A 14,804-nucleotide genomic window follows, 5' to 3' on the forward strand; every position below is an offset into this window, starting at 1 on the left:
CTTTCCACACATGAAGAAGGGAAACATCCTATGGGTAAAATAATGATATCAATACACACCCAAGGCAATCAAAAGAAGAAAATAAAAAATAAACAAAATTTTACACTATTTTCATTATCACACAAAATCCTGATCACCACGACAAACAAAGAATTAAAAAATAATAATGACTCTGAATAGCAGATGCTAAGCTCACCTTTGCACCTTTTACAAGTATTTCTCCTCAGGTGGAGAAAAAACAATATTTTGAATTTTTGCCTCCAAATCATGCAGGGGAGCTCTCCTGCACACTCTCAACAGATCAAGCAGTTCAAAGCACCAGTTTGAAGCTTAACTATGAAAAAATAAAACTACAGGATCATAACTAGATGATAAAAGAGCTAGTGTCTAAATCAGTAATATATACCATGTCAGCACGCAATGCTACAACCAAGTTAGTAAAGCCATGTTTCCCTATTAGTAAAAGGTAATTGAATAGTAATGCTTCTGCCATCTCCCAAATACCTCAGTCAATCAGTTACTCAATAAGTCCCAAGTAACTTAGCGACTTGCCTACTTTTTTCTATAAAATTTTAAAACAAGGCATGAGTAAGCAGCACAATCTTTCATATTGATGTAAGATTTATGGGTCACATATGTAATTAATTAATAAAGTGTGTTAGGGTCATTATACAATTAGCCAATAAACTAGGGGTCAAATAATATATAATAGTTTATGGCTAAAGAGCATAATAGTTATGAAAATTAATAGTGTAGATACCAGACAGTTTCTAATTTAATGAGGGGCTGAATTGGAAATACTGCAATTTGGGATATAACTAATAATAGTTATATATAGGGGTAATGGTCCCCAAGGCAAACACAACAAGACTATTCAGTTTCAAAACCCTAAAGGAGAAAATTCTCTGGTTCTCTCTATCCCCATCAAGAGAGCAAGGTCTTCAGGGTGTTTTGCTGAGGAAGATCACCCAACCCATTGGCTCTATCATCATCATCTCAGGATTTCATTAAATGGCAATTCCCACAGGTATGCTTCCGCCTTTGGCTATTCATCATGTAATTGACATGGATTGTTGAGCACAACATTATTAAGGTTTTTCCAACAATTGGTATCAGAGCCTACCATGTTTAATTCATGATGAAATTCGGTTATTGTCTTTGTTGTAATTTGGGAATTTGGGAATTTTGATATATATATTATGGAATCCATATTTTTAACGTGTTTGAAAAATTAGGGTTTGTAATTTGGGAATTTGGGAATTTTGATATATATATTATGGAATCCATATTTTTAACGTGTTTGAAAAATTAGGGTTTGTAATTTGGGAATTTTGGATATATATATTATTTTCTTAGTTTATAGCCTCAAGAATAAGGCCTAGTTCATCTCTTAAATTCAAAGTACAAGAAAAAATCAAACTTCCAGGAAATTACAAGTCTTTGATAAACATCGGTGTCGTTATTAACTATCGACAGTAAGCTATCAATGTGTTTGAATGAAATAGTGACATCCAGGCCCAGATCCAGGTAGTGTCTGTCTTGCTCCAGTGGCCCGAGTATTATAGCATAGACTTCAGTTAGCACATGATAAATCCTCTGTTCCCATAAGTCTTGAAACTGATTCTTAAGTCAAGACCACTTAATGGCATGTTTAGTCTTCTCTGCGATTGATTGGAAAATTGCAAGACCTATAACTACTGGCTAGCCTCTTCTAGTGGGATATCCCTGATGTCGATTCTATGATTGTAATACAATCCATTCAATTGGGTAGCAAAGATAACAGGAAAGGGGCTGTTTCCTCTAAATCGGAATATTATTTACATCAACCTCTATGGTTTGTACTAAGTCAAATGTGTGTTTTTTCTCCAATATAAATATTTTTTTTATTTTTAATATTGTTTTATTTAGATATAAATACTTTTTTATTTTTAATATTGTTTTATTTGGATATAAATATTTTTTTATTTTTAATATTTCAAGTTTGACATTTTTGAATGAGTTAATTGAAACTTGACGTCGCCAAAGTGACCTCTCTTGTCTAAATTGCTCGTGAAGAGTGTCAAATGGTTGTGTATATGTTTATTCATGCGGGTATTGACCGGCCCAAAGGAAGGTTAATATTTGGCAGAATTACATGGTACACCTGCGATGATAAATGTGTGACAATTATTTGGTGTACATGTGAGCAGTAAATCGGCCCAAAGGAAGGTTTATTGTTTGACATGTCTTATTGTCAATATTTGATCGTTGCAACAAGAGTACCACTAGCAGTTGGTGTTACTGTCCAAAGACTTGACATCAATGGTGCACTGGGTATCTTGAGATGGGTTAAATTCCATGATTTGAACATATGTATTTATTCATTTATTGATTTATTTTCCTATAATGTGAGTTTCTAAGTTTCGTTCTTTATTTAATTCACAGCATCGGTTGCTTCCATATCTGCAAATTTGAGTTCTATTCCTGTCCTTGATGGGACAAATTTTAAGGAATGGAAAGAGAACATTTTGATTGTTCTTGGCTGCATGGATCTAGACCTTGCATTAAGAATTGATCGACCCTCTACTCCTAAGGACTCTAGTTCTTCTGAAGAAAAATTAGAGTATGAGAAATGGGATCGCTCAAATCGCATAAGTCTTATGATCATAAAGCGTGGCATTCTTGAAGTCTTTAGAGGTGCTGTCTCGGATGAGATAGATACAGCTAAAAATTTCCTTGTTGAGATGGAAAAACGCTTTGTAAAAAGTGATAAGGCTGAAACAAGTTCTTTGCTTCAGAATTTAATTTCCATGAAGTATCAAGGCAAGGGAAATATAAGAGAGCACATTATGATGATGTCCAACATTGCTTCTAAGCTTAAAGGTCTAAAGCTTGAGTTGTCAGATGACTTACTCATTCATTTAGTATTGCTGTCTCTTCCTTCGCAATTCAGTCAGTTTAAGGTGACTTATAATTGTCAAAAGGAGAAATGGACTCTTAATGAGCTCATTTCATTATGTGTGCAAGAAGAGGACAGGCTGAAGCAAGATAGGACTGAAAGTGCTCACTTTACTAGCATCTCTAAAGACAAGGGCAAAAGGAAAAGAATTGAGGAGCCCAAGAACAAAGCTGCTGCTAAGGGTCCAGAACAAAAGAAGCAGACTAAGGATAACAACTGCTTCTTCTGCAGGAGTTCTGGACACGTGAAGAAGGATTGTGCCAAATATCACGCTTGGCGTGTTAAGAAAGGTATGATTCTGTCTTTGGTCTGTTCTGAGGTTAATTTAGCTTCAGTACCTAGAAACACTTGGTGGTTAGACTCTGGTGCAACTACTAACATCAGTGTTTCAATGCAGGGTTGCCTGAACTTCCGAAAGCCTAGTGATACTGAAAGATGGATCTATGTAGGAGATGGGAAGAAGGTAGAAGTTGAAGCCATAGGAAAATTTAGATTATTATTAAGTTCCGGTCATTATTTGGATTTAAAAGACACTTTTGTTGTACCGTCATTTAGACGGAATTTGATCTCTATTTCTTATTTGGACAAATCAGGATATTATTGTTCATTCGGGAATAAAGAATTTACTTTGTCTTTAAATTCGAATGTTGTTGGAACCGGTTTACTTTCTGGTTATGATAATCTTTATTTGTTGGAAACTGTGGCTAACTATAATGAAACCTTGAATGTGGAATCACGTGGTACTAAGCGGAAAATTGACAATTTCAATTCAGGGGTGCTTTGGCACAAGCGTCTAGGTCACATCTCTAAAAATAGAGTTGAACGACTTGTGTCAGATGGAATTTTAGATTCCATTGACTTCACAGACTTTAACGTTTGTGTAGCATGCATTAAAGGAAAACAGACTAAAGATAAGAAATTAGGCGCATATAGAGCTACAGACGTCTTAGAATTGATACATACGGACATCTGTGGGCCATTTCCAACTCCTTCTTGGAATGGTCAACAATATTTTATATCATTCATAGACGATTATTCTAGATATGCCTACCTTTACCTAATTCACGAAAAGTCCCAATCAATAGACGTGTTCAAATCCTTTAAGGCAGAAGTTGAGAATCAACTTAATAAAAGAATTAAAAAGGTCAAATCTGATCGTGGTGGTGAATACTACGGCAGATATGACGGTTCAGGTGAACAACGTCCGGGACCATTTGCCAAATACCTAGAGGAATGTGGAATCGTCCCACAATACACTATGCCGGGGTCACCCAGCATGAATGGTGTAGCTGAAAGACGAAACAGGACTCTTAAGGATATGGTAAGGAGTATGATTTGTCATTCCACCTTGCCAGAGTCACTCTGGGGAGAGGCATTAAAAACAGCAGCATACATTCTTAATAGAGTACCAACTAAGGCAGCGGCTAAAACACCTTATGAGCTTTGGATTGGGCGTAAGCCTAGTCTGAAGCACCTTCATGTTTGGGGATGTCCAGCTGAGGCAAGGCCTTATAGGCCGAATGAAAAGAAATTTGAACCCCGAACAATTAGCAGCTATTTTATAGGGTACTCAGAAAAATCAAGGGGCTATAAATTTTATGATCCTAATTTGAGAACAATTTTTGAGACGGGAACGGCAACGTTCTTTGAGGATATTGAGTTTGGGGGGAAGATTAAGGTTAAAGATTTTGTCTTTGAGGAAGAATCGGTAACAATTCCAGAACTGATTCTTCCACCAATTGACTTTCCCATTATTGAACAAACTCAAGATGATCTGGTTGTTCAGGAAGAACAAAATCCAGATCAAATTCAAGATCCTCAAGAACAAGTGCCTCAAGAGCCAGCTCCATTGCGGAGATCCACTAGAGAAAGGAAAAATGCTATTTCGGATGATTATGTAGTATTTATCAATGAGGTAGAGGAAAATGTTGGCATGACGGAAGACGACCCAGTCAACTTTCATCAAGCCATGCAAGATTCTCGTTCAGATAAGTGGATCGAAGCAATGAATGAGGAGTACAAGTCTATGCAAGACAATTCAGTTTGGGAACTTATCCCATTACCTGAAGGAAAGAAACCCATTGGTTGCAAATGGATTTTTAAAACCAAGCGGGATTCCAATGGTAATGTGGAGAGATATAAGGCACGTCTTGTAGCTAAGGGTTATACTCAAAAGGAAGGGATTGATTATAAAGAGACTTTCTCTCCGGTTTCATCGAAGGACTCTTTAAGAATAATCATGGCTCTTGTTGCTCACTTTAATTTGGAGCTTCATCAAATGGATGTAAAAACAGCTTTTCTCAATGGCGACATTGATGAGACGATCTATATGGTGCAGCCAGAAAACTTTGTGTTGGGAGACCCAAAGAATATGGTGTGCAAACTAAGAAAATCCATTTATGGGCTAAAACAAGCTTCTCGTCAATGGTACCATAAATTTCATCAAGTAATTCTCTCATTTGGTTTTGAGATGAATACAGTTGATGATTGTGTGTATCATAAGTTCAGTGGGAGCAGACATATTTTCCTGGTCTTGTATGTTGATGACATACTGCTTGCCACTAACGATATAGGCATGTTGCACGAAACTAAGAAATTTCTATCAAAGCATTTTGAGATGAAAGATCTTGGTGACGCCTCTTTTGTATTAGGAATTCAGATACACCGAGACAGATCTCGAGGTATTCTTGGATTGTCACAAAAGAGCTATATCGATAAGGTTCTCAAAAGGTTTGGGTTACAGGATTGCAAACCAGGGGACACCCCAGTTGCTAAGGGAGACAAGTTTAGTCTCAAACAGTGCCCTAAGGGAAGTTTGGAAATTCAAGAAATGCAAAAGATCCCTTATGCTTCAGCTGTAGGGAGTCTTATGTATGCCCAAGTATGTACGCGTCCAGACATAGCGTTCATAGTAGGGATTTTAGGCAGATATTTAAGCAATCCAGGTCTTGACCATTGGAAAGCAGCCAAGAGGGTCATGAGATATTTGAAGAGAACAAGAAACTACATGCTCACATATAGGAGGTCAGACCAGTTAGAGATCACTGGGTACTCTGACTCGGATTTTGCGGGATGCCAAGACAGCTTAAGATCAACTTCAGGCTATGTCTTTCTGTTAGCTGGTGGAGCAGTTTCTTGGCGTAGTGCCAAGCAAGGTCTTACTGCCTCATCAACTATGGCAGCAGAGTTCGTAGCAATCCATGAGGCATCTGACCAGGGCATTTGGCTGAGAAATTTTGTCACGGGGCTGCAAATAGTTGAAGGGATTGAAAGACCACTCAAGTTGTATTGTGACAATAGATCAGCAGTCCTGTATTCTAACAATAATAGGAGCTCAACCAAGTCAAAGCACATTGACATTAAGTTCCTAGTTGTTAAAGAGAAGGTACAAAGTGGACAGATATCCATAGAACACTTAAGGACAAACTCCATGATTGCGGATCCACTCACTAAAGGTCTACCACCCAAGGTCTTTCATGAGCATACTGCTCACATGGGTGTGCTACAGTTTGAGGAATCTTGATTTTAGTGGGAGTTTCGTCCATTATGTAATTCATGTTCTATGTTTAATTGTAAAGTACAAATACATTGTATTTGGACTTTCTGATCAGAAATAAAGTTTAAAGTATTCAGTTTTTGGTTACTTTGTACATTTAAGTTATGGTATGATCTCATTCGATAAAGTAGGACCAGTTGAAAATTGACATGCATTGACCAACTTCATGTAATTTTCATGCTACACTTTTCATAATGGGTCTATGTCATTTAGTTGTGTCAGTACGGGTGATCATTGATGGGTTTAGTTATGCTTATTATGACGAAAGCCTCTTTGGTTCCATGTGCTGATATGATTAATGGACGGGACAATTTGGATTATACTCAAGGTAATTATAATGACATTTTTTGACGTCATAAAGTCTAACACACTCCTAAGGATACATGTGTGACCAGTGGGAGATTGTAAGATTTATGGGTCACATATGTAATTAATTAATAAAGTGTGTTAGGGTCATTATATAATTAGCCAATAAACTAGGGGTCAAATAATATATAATAGTTTATGGCTAAAGAGCATAATGGTTATGAAAATTAATAGTGTAGATACCAGGCAGTTTCTAATTTAATGAGGGGCTGAATTGGAAATACTGCAATTTGGGATATAACTAATAATAGTTATATATAGGGGTAATGGTCCCCAAGGCAAACACAACAAGACTATTCAGTTTCAAAACCCTAAAGGAGAAAATTCTCTGGTTCTCTCTATCCCCATCAAGAGAGCAAGGTCTTCAGGGTGTTTTGCTGAGGAAGATCACCCAACCCATTGGCTCTATCATCATCATCTCAGGATTTCATTAAATGGCAATTCCCACAGGTACGCTTCCGCCTTTAGCTATTCATCATGTAATTGACATGGATTGTTGAGCACAACGTTATTAAGGTTTTTCCAACAGTTGACACCATTCTTAGAATGAACATACCTTCAAAAACAAAACAAATATGCATATCCATTCCATTAATCCACTTTTCTTTAAAATACAATTTAAATAAGGCGAGACACGCTTATCTAAAAAAAGGTGATGCACACTCTGGTATGAAGTCATAGAAAGCCATCAATCTCAACAATGGAGAAATTAATCCACTTTCCATTTTAACTTTAACTTGGACCGACTTCCTAAAATTGAATAATAAATATAATGCTACTAAAGTTTGCTTTGCATTTAGAAATAGCAATTTACTACTATTTGGGCCTATGCATTAATTTTGGTAAAAAAAGCTTTTGACATGTCTATAAACGAATTTTTGTCTATATATTCTCACTATTTCTTTTCCAAGCATTGGATCTTTACTAGTCTATTTCAATAAACCCGTCAAGATAGCATATGGAAACAACTTGGCACTTAGAACTTATATGAAAACAATTAAATCACATAAGTGCTTAATCAAACAATTTAACCATCCTGCTAGTTTTAATTTTTTTTCTTTCTTTCTATATAATGCAAAGCATATCAAAACAAACCTTCTTAATGCCACCCATGTAAACCACACAGACACCATCAAGTAAACCACTACGGAAAAGTTCCTTGACTGTTGTAGGCTTCTTATTGACCACAATCTTCTTCGACATCTTCATCTCCAACTTATTTCTCGAAGCAGCTAATGCACCATTGATATCACTCGCAACAACAGCACCATCTTGTTCTAACTCCATCACCATCTCCTCACCAGACTCAGCATTCGCTTTCATTGCTGCCGATCGGGTAATCCGCTTGAACATCTTCATTACACCATCACCTTCACTGCTTGCAACGGAAGCACCATGATGTTCTAACTCATTTACCGTCTCCTCGCCGGACTAGATGTTCGCTCTCTTCGCCGATCGTGTAAACATAAGGTTATTTGTTATTTAGAAAACAAAATATATGGTTGGAACGGAATTCAATTACTTGGAGGTGTCTTGTCTATTTTATGTATTTTATGTAGCGAAACGTAGATATTTAATTATGAGGCACTAGTTAACAGGTGCGATCATACCAACACTAATGCACCGGATCCCATCAGAACTTCGTAGTTAAGCGTGTTTTGACGAGAGCAGTACTAGATTTGTTGACCTCCGGGGAAGTCCTCGTGTAACACCTTTTTTATTTTTTATTTATTTTGGATTTTCTAAACAATTTTCGGAGCAACACAGGTAAGTTGACAAGAAAGCGATTTTAGCGTGGTTGTTTTTATTTGTTCAAGGATATATAAGGTTATTTGTTATTTAGAAATCAAAATATATGGTTGGAACGAATTTCAATTAGTCGGGGTGTCTTGTCTTTTTTATGTATTTTATGTAGCGAAACGCATATATTTAATTACGACGCACTAGTTAATAGGTGCGATCATACCAGCACTAATGCACCAGATTCTATCAGAACTCTGCAGTTAAGTGTGTTTGGGCGAGAGTAGTACTAGGATGAGTGACATCCCTAGAAGTCCTTGTGTTGCACGTTTTTGTTAATTTATTTTGGATTTTCTAGCCAATTTTTTGGAGCAATACGGGTAAGTTGACAAGAAAGCAATTTTAGCGTGGTTGTTTTTATTTGTTCTAGGAAATATAAGGTTATTTGTTATTTAGAAAACATAATAAATGGTTGCAACGAATTTCAATTAGTCGGGGGTGTCTTGTCTTTTTTTATGTATTTTATGTAGCGAAACACAATTACTCAATTACGACGCACTAGTTAACAGGTGCGATCATACCAGCACTAATGCAACAGATCCCATCAGAACTCCGCAGTAAAGCGTGCTTGAGCGAGAGTAGTACTAGGATGGGTGACCTCAAAAGAAGTCCTCGTGTTGCACCTTTTTGTTAATTTATTTCAGATTTTCTAGCCAATTTTTTGGTGCAACACGGGTAAGTTGACAAGAAAGCGATTTTAGCGGGTTTCTTGTTCTAGGAAATATAAGGTTATTTGTTATTTAGAAAACAAAATATATGGTTGGAACGGATTTCAATTAGTCGGGGGTGTCTTGTCTTTTTTATGTATTTTATGTAGTGAAACACTTATATTCAATTACGACGCACTAGTTAACTGGTGCGATCATACTAGCACTAATGCACTGGATCCCATCAGAACTGCTCAGTTAAGCGTGCTTGGGCGAGAGTAGTACTAGGATGGTGACCTTTTGGGATATCCTCGTGTTGCACCTTTTTGTTAATTTAATTTGGATTTTCTAGCCATTTTTCGGAGCAACACGAGAAAGTTGACAAGAAAGTGATTTTAGCGTGGTTCTTTTTATTTGTTCTAGGAAATTTAAGGTTATTTGTTATTTAGAAAACAAAATATATGGTTGGAACCGACTTCAATTAGTCGGGGGTGTCTTGTCTTTTTTGTGTATTTTATGTAGCGAAATGCATATATTCAATTACAACACAATAGCTAACTGATGCGATCATACCAGCACTAATGCACCGGATCCCATCAGAACTCCACAATTAAGCGTGTTTGGGCGAAAGTAGTACTAGGATGGGTGACCTCTTGGGAAGTTCCCGTGTTGGACCTTTTTTTTTTAATTTATTTTTGATTTTCTAGCCAATTTATGGAGCAACACGGGTAAGTTGACAAGAAAGCGATTTTAGCGTGGTTGTTTTTATTTGTTCAAGGATATATAAGGTTATTTGTTATTTAGAAATCAAAATATATGGTTGGAACGAATTTCAATTAGTCGGGGTGTCTTGTCTTTTTTATGTATTTTATGTAGCGAAACGCATATATTTAATTACGACGCACTAGTTAATAGGTGCGATCATACCAGCACTAATGCACCAGATTCTATCAGAACTCTGCAGTTAAGTGTGTTTGGGCGAGAGTAGTACTAGGATGAGTGACATCCCTAGAAGTCCTTGTGTTGCACGTTTTTGTTAATTTATTTTGGATTTTCTAGCCAATTTTTTGGAGCAATACGGGTAAGTTGACAAGAAAGCAATTTTAGCGTGGTTGTTTTTATTTGTTCTAGGAAATATAAGGTTATTTGTTATTTAGAAAACATAATAAATGGTTGCAACGAATTTCAATTAGTCGGGGGTGTCTTGTCTTTTTTTATGTATTTTATGTAGCGAAACACAATTACTCAATTACGACGCACTAGTTAACAGGTGCGATCATACCAGCACTAATGCAACAGATCCCATCAGAACTCCGCAGTAAAGCGTGCTTGAGCGAGAGTAGTACTAGGATGGGTGACCTCAAAAGAAGTCCTCGTGTTGCACCTTTTTGTTAATTTATTTCAGATTTTCTAGCCAATTTTTTGGTGCAACACGGGTAAGTTGACAAGAAAGCGATTTTAGCGGGTTTCTTGTTCTAGGAAATATAAGGTTATTTGTTATTTAGAAAACAAAATATATGGTTGGAACGGATTTCAATTAGTCGGGGGTGTCTTGTCTTTTTTATGTATTTTATGTAGTGAAACACTTATATTCAATTACGACGCACTAGTTAACTGGTGCGATCATACTAGCACTAATGCACTGGATCCCATCAGAACTGCTCAGTTAAGCGTGCTTGGGCGAGAGTAGTACTAGGATGGTGACCTTTTGGGATATCCTCGTGTTGCACCTTTTTGTTAATTTAATTTGGATTTTCTAGCCATTTTTCGGAGCAACACGAGAAAGTTGACAAGAAAGTGATTTTAGCGTGGTTCTTTTTATTTGTTCTAGGAAATTTAAGGTTATTTGTTATTTAGAAAACAAAATATATGGTTGGAACCGACTTCAATTAGTCGGGGGTGTCTTGTCTTTTTTGTGTATTTTATGTAGCGAAATGCATATATTCAATTACAACACAATAGCTAACTGATGCGATCATACCAGCACTAATGCACCGGATCCCATCAGAACTCCACAATTAAGCGTGTTTGGGCGAAAGTAGTACTAGGATGGGTGACCTCTTGGGAAGTTCCCGTGTTGGACCTTTTTTTTTTAATTTATTTTTGATTTTCTAGCCAATTTATGGAGCAACACGGGTAAGTTGACAAGAAAGCGATTTTAGCGTGGTTCTTTTTATTTGTTCTAGGAAATATAAGGTTATTTGTTATTTAGAAAACAAAATATATGGTTGGAACCGATCTCAATTACTCGGGGGTGTCTTGTGTTTTTTATGTATTTTGTGTAGCGAAACACATATATTCAATTACGACGCACCAGTTAACAGGGGCGATGGTACCAGCACTAATGTGTCGGGTCTCATCAGATTTCTGCAATTAAGCGTGCTTGGACGAAAGTAGTACTAGGATGAGTGACCTCCTGGGAAGTCCTCGTGTTACACCTTTTTTTTTTAATTTATTTTGTGATTTTAGTGTGGTTCCTTTTATTTGTTATAGGAAATATAAGATTATTTGTTATTTAGAAAACAAAATATATGGTTAGAACGGACTACAATTAGTCCAGGGTGTCTTGTCTTTTTAATGTATTTTATGTAGTGAAACATATATATTCAATTACGACGCACTAGTTAACAGATACGACCATACTAGCACTAATCCACTGATCCCATCAGAACTCCGGAGATAAGCGTGCTTGGACGAGAGTAGTACTAGAGTGGGTGAATTCTTGAGAAGTCCTCGTATTGCGACTTTTTGTTAATTTATTTTGGATTTTCTAGCTATTTTTTTTGGAGCTACACGGGTAAGTTGAAAGGATACCGATTTTAGCGTGGTTCTTTTTATTTGTTCTAGGAAATATAAGGTTATTTGTTATTTAGAAAACAAAATATATGGGTAGAACTAATTTCAATTAGTCGGGGGTGTCTTGTCTTTTTTATGTAGCGAAACACATATATTCAATTACGACGCACTAGTTAACATGTGCGATCATACGAGCACTAATGCATCGGATCCCATCAGAACTCCGCAATTAAACGTCCTTGGGCGAGAGTAGTACTAGGAAGGGAGACTTCCTGGGAAGTCCTCGTGTTGCTGCTTTTTTTTTATAATTTATTTTGGATTTTCTAGCCAATTTTCTGAGCAACACAGGTAACTTGATAAGAAAGCGATTTTAGCGTGGTTCTTTTTATTTGTTCTAGGAAATATTAGGTTATTTGTTATTTAGAAAAAAAAAATATATGGTTGGAACATATTTCAATTAGTCGGGGGTGTCTTGTCTTTTTTATGTAGCGAAACACATATTTTCAATTACAACGCACTAGTTAACAGGTGAGATCATACGAGCACTAATGTACCGGATCTTATCAGAACTCCGCAGTTAAACGCGTTTGGGCGATAGTAATGTTAGCATGGGTGACCTCCTGAGAAGTCCTCGTGTTGCACCTTTTTTTTAATTTTTTTTTTATTTTCTAGCCATTTTTCGAAGCAACACGGGTAAGTTGAGAAGTTAACGATTTTAGGGTTGTTCTCTCTATTTGTTCTAGGAAATATAAGGTTATTTATGATTTAGAAAACAAAATATATGGTTGGAACGGATTTCAATTAGTTGGGCTGTCTTGTCTTTTTTATGTATTTTATGTAGCGAAACACATATATTTAATTACGACGCACTAGTTAACAGATGCGATCGTATCATCACTAATGCAGCAGAGCCCATCCGAACTCCGCAATTAAGCGTGCTTGGGCGAGAGTAGTACTAAGATGGGAAACCAACTAGGAAGTTCTCGTGTTGCACCTTTTTTTAAAATGTTTTCGATTTTCTTGCCATTTTTGGAGCAACATGGGTAAGTTGAGAATAAAACGATTTTAGCGTGGTTCTTTTTATCTGTTCTAGAAAATATAAAGTTATTTGTTATTTAGAAAAACAAAATATATGGTTGGAACGGATTTCAATTAGTCGGGGGTGTTTTGTCTTTTTTATGTACCGGATCCCATCAGAACTCGGCAGTTAAGCGTGCTTGGTTCTTTTTACTTGTTCTAGGAATTATAAATATTTTTGTTATTTAGATAACTAAATATATGGTTTGAACGGATTTGAATTACTCGGGAGATTCTCGTCTTTTTTATTTATTTTATGTAGTGAAACACCTATATTCAATTATGACGCATTAGTTAACAGGTGCGATCTTACAAGCACTACTGTATCTATCAAAATTTCGCAATTAAGCATGTGTGGGTGAGAGTAGTACTAGGATGGGTGACCTCATGGGAAAACCTCGTGTTGCAATTTTTTTTATAATTTATTTTGGATTTTCTAGCCATTTTTCGGAGCAACACGAGTAAGCTGACAAGAAAACGATTTTAATGTGGTTGTTTTTATTTGTTCTAAGAATTATAAGGTTATTTGTTATTTAGATAACAAAATATATGGTTGGAATGGATTTCAATTAGTCGGGAGTGTCTTGTCTTTTTTATCGATTTTATGTAGCAAAACAGATATATTCTATTACGATGCACTAGTTAATAGATGTGATCATACCAACACAAATGCACCGAATCCCATCAGAACTTCGTTGTTAAGCGTGCTTGGTTCTTTTTATTTGTACTAGGAATTATGGTTGGAACGGATTTCAATTAGATAACCAAATATATGGTTGGAACGGATTTCAATTACTCAGACGATTCTCGTCTTTTTTATGTATTTTATGTAGTGAAACACCTATATCAATTATGACACACTAGTTAATAGGTGTGATCATTCCAGCACTAATTTAAAGGATCCTATCAGTACTATGCAGTTAAGCGTGCTTGTGCGAGAGTATTACTCGGATGGATGACCTCCTGGGAAGTCTTTGTGTTGCACCTTTTTTTTTTAATTTATTTTAGATTTTCTAGTCCATTTTTTGGAGCAACACGGGTACGTTGACACGAAAGCGATTTTAGCGTGGTTCTTTTTATTTGTTCTAGGAAATATAATGTTATTTGTTATCTAGAAAACAAAATATATGGTTGGATCGGATTTCAATTAGTCAGGGGTGTCTCTTCTTTTTTATGTATTTTATGTAGCAAAACACATATATTCAATTACGATACACTGTTTAATAGATGCGATCATACCGGCACTAATGCACCGAATCTGTAACACCCCGTTTTTCAAAGCGAGGGTATATTTTTTTTTCAAAAGAATTTAAAATAAAGCAGAGAAATAAATAAAGAAATGCCTTTGGATAAATAATTGAGTCATTATAATTTACAGGCAGCGGAAAAGTTACTCCTATTATAAATCCAAACCATTTACCCAACAACAAATGGTACATGTAACCCATCGAAAATAACATGTCAAGCTGACAATATTAGTATAGGTACAGTCTCCCATTTTAAAATAAATGCAATACAAAAGAAAGGCATCTGATCCCTCTATGCCAACCTAATCTGATCATTTTACAACACAACTAAACACCCTGACTAATCTCCACGCGCCCCGTGAGATCCTCCTAACGTA

General features: G+C 36.3%; 4 non-coding genes and 10 pseudogenes across 4 annotated transcripts; all 14 read left to right on the top strand.

Annotated features, from left to right (window-relative positions):
* Positions 1-8,456: 8,456 nt before the first annotated feature.
* On the top strand, positions 8,457-8,575 carry LOC113786016 (5S ribosomal RNA; annotated as a pseudogene).
* Positions 8,576-8,812: 237 nt separating this feature from the next.
* LOC113786007 (5S ribosomal RNA) lies at positions 8,813-8,931 on the top strand (annotated as a pseudogene).
* A 236-nt stretch (positions 8,932-9,167) lies between these two features.
* Positions 9,168-9,286, top strand: LOC113785898 (5S ribosomal RNA). Its single transcript, XR_003472080.1, has one exon. It is a non-coding gene; the product is annotated as a 5S ribosomal RNA (ribosomal RNA).
* Positions 9,287-9,514: 228 nt separating this feature from the next.
* Positions 9,515-9,632, top strand: LOC113786000 (5S ribosomal RNA; annotated as a pseudogene).
* A 234-nt stretch (positions 9,633-9,866) lies between these two features.
* Positions 9,867-9,985, top strand: LOC113785968 (5S ribosomal RNA). Its single transcript, XR_003472151.1, has one exon. It is a non-coding gene; the product is annotated as a 5S ribosomal RNA (ribosomal RNA).
* Positions 9,986-10,220: 235 nt separating this feature from the next.
* LOC113786008 (5S ribosomal RNA) lies at positions 10,221-10,339 on the top strand (annotated as a pseudogene).
* Positions 10,340-10,575: 236 nt separating this feature from the next.
* LOC113785902 (5S ribosomal RNA) lies at positions 10,576-10,694 on the top strand. The gene has a single exon (XR_003472083.1). It is a non-coding gene; the product is annotated as a 5S ribosomal RNA (ribosomal RNA).
* A 228-nt stretch (positions 10,695-10,922) lies between these two features.
* On the top strand, positions 10,923-11,040 carry LOC113786001 (5S ribosomal RNA; annotated as a pseudogene).
* A 234-nt stretch (positions 11,041-11,274) lies between these two features.
* Positions 11,275-11,393, top strand: LOC113785980 (5S ribosomal RNA). Its single transcript, XR_003472162.1, has one exon. It is a non-coding gene; the product is annotated as a 5S ribosomal RNA (ribosomal RNA).
* A 236-nt stretch (positions 11,394-11,629) lies between these two features.
* Positions 11,630-11,748, top strand: LOC113786023 (5S ribosomal RNA; annotated as a pseudogene).
* Positions 11,749-11,936: 188 nt separating this feature from the next.
* LOC113786026 (5S ribosomal RNA) lies at positions 11,937-12,054 on the top strand (annotated as a pseudogene).
* A 227-nt stretch (positions 12,055-12,281) lies between these two features.
* LOC113786010 (5S ribosomal RNA) lies at positions 12,282-12,400 on the top strand (annotated as a pseudogene).
* A 229-nt stretch (positions 12,401-12,629) lies between these two features.
* LOC113786029 (5S ribosomal RNA) lies at positions 12,630-12,748 on the top strand (annotated as a pseudogene).
* Positions 12,749-12,981: 233 nt separating this feature from the next.
* LOC113786017 (5S ribosomal RNA) lies at positions 12,982-13,100 on the top strand (annotated as a pseudogene).
* Positions 13,101-14,804: the final 1,704 nt, after the last annotated feature.

This window comes from Cicer arietinum, chromosome 3 (assembly GCF_000331145.2).
Source record: "Cicer arietinum cultivar CDC Frontier isolate Library 1 chromosome 3, Cicar.CDCFrontier_v2.0, whole genome shotgun sequence".
NCBI classification, from domain to species: domain Eukaryota; kingdom Viridiplantae; phylum Streptophyta; class Magnoliopsida; order Fabales; family Fabaceae; genus Cicer; species Cicer arietinum.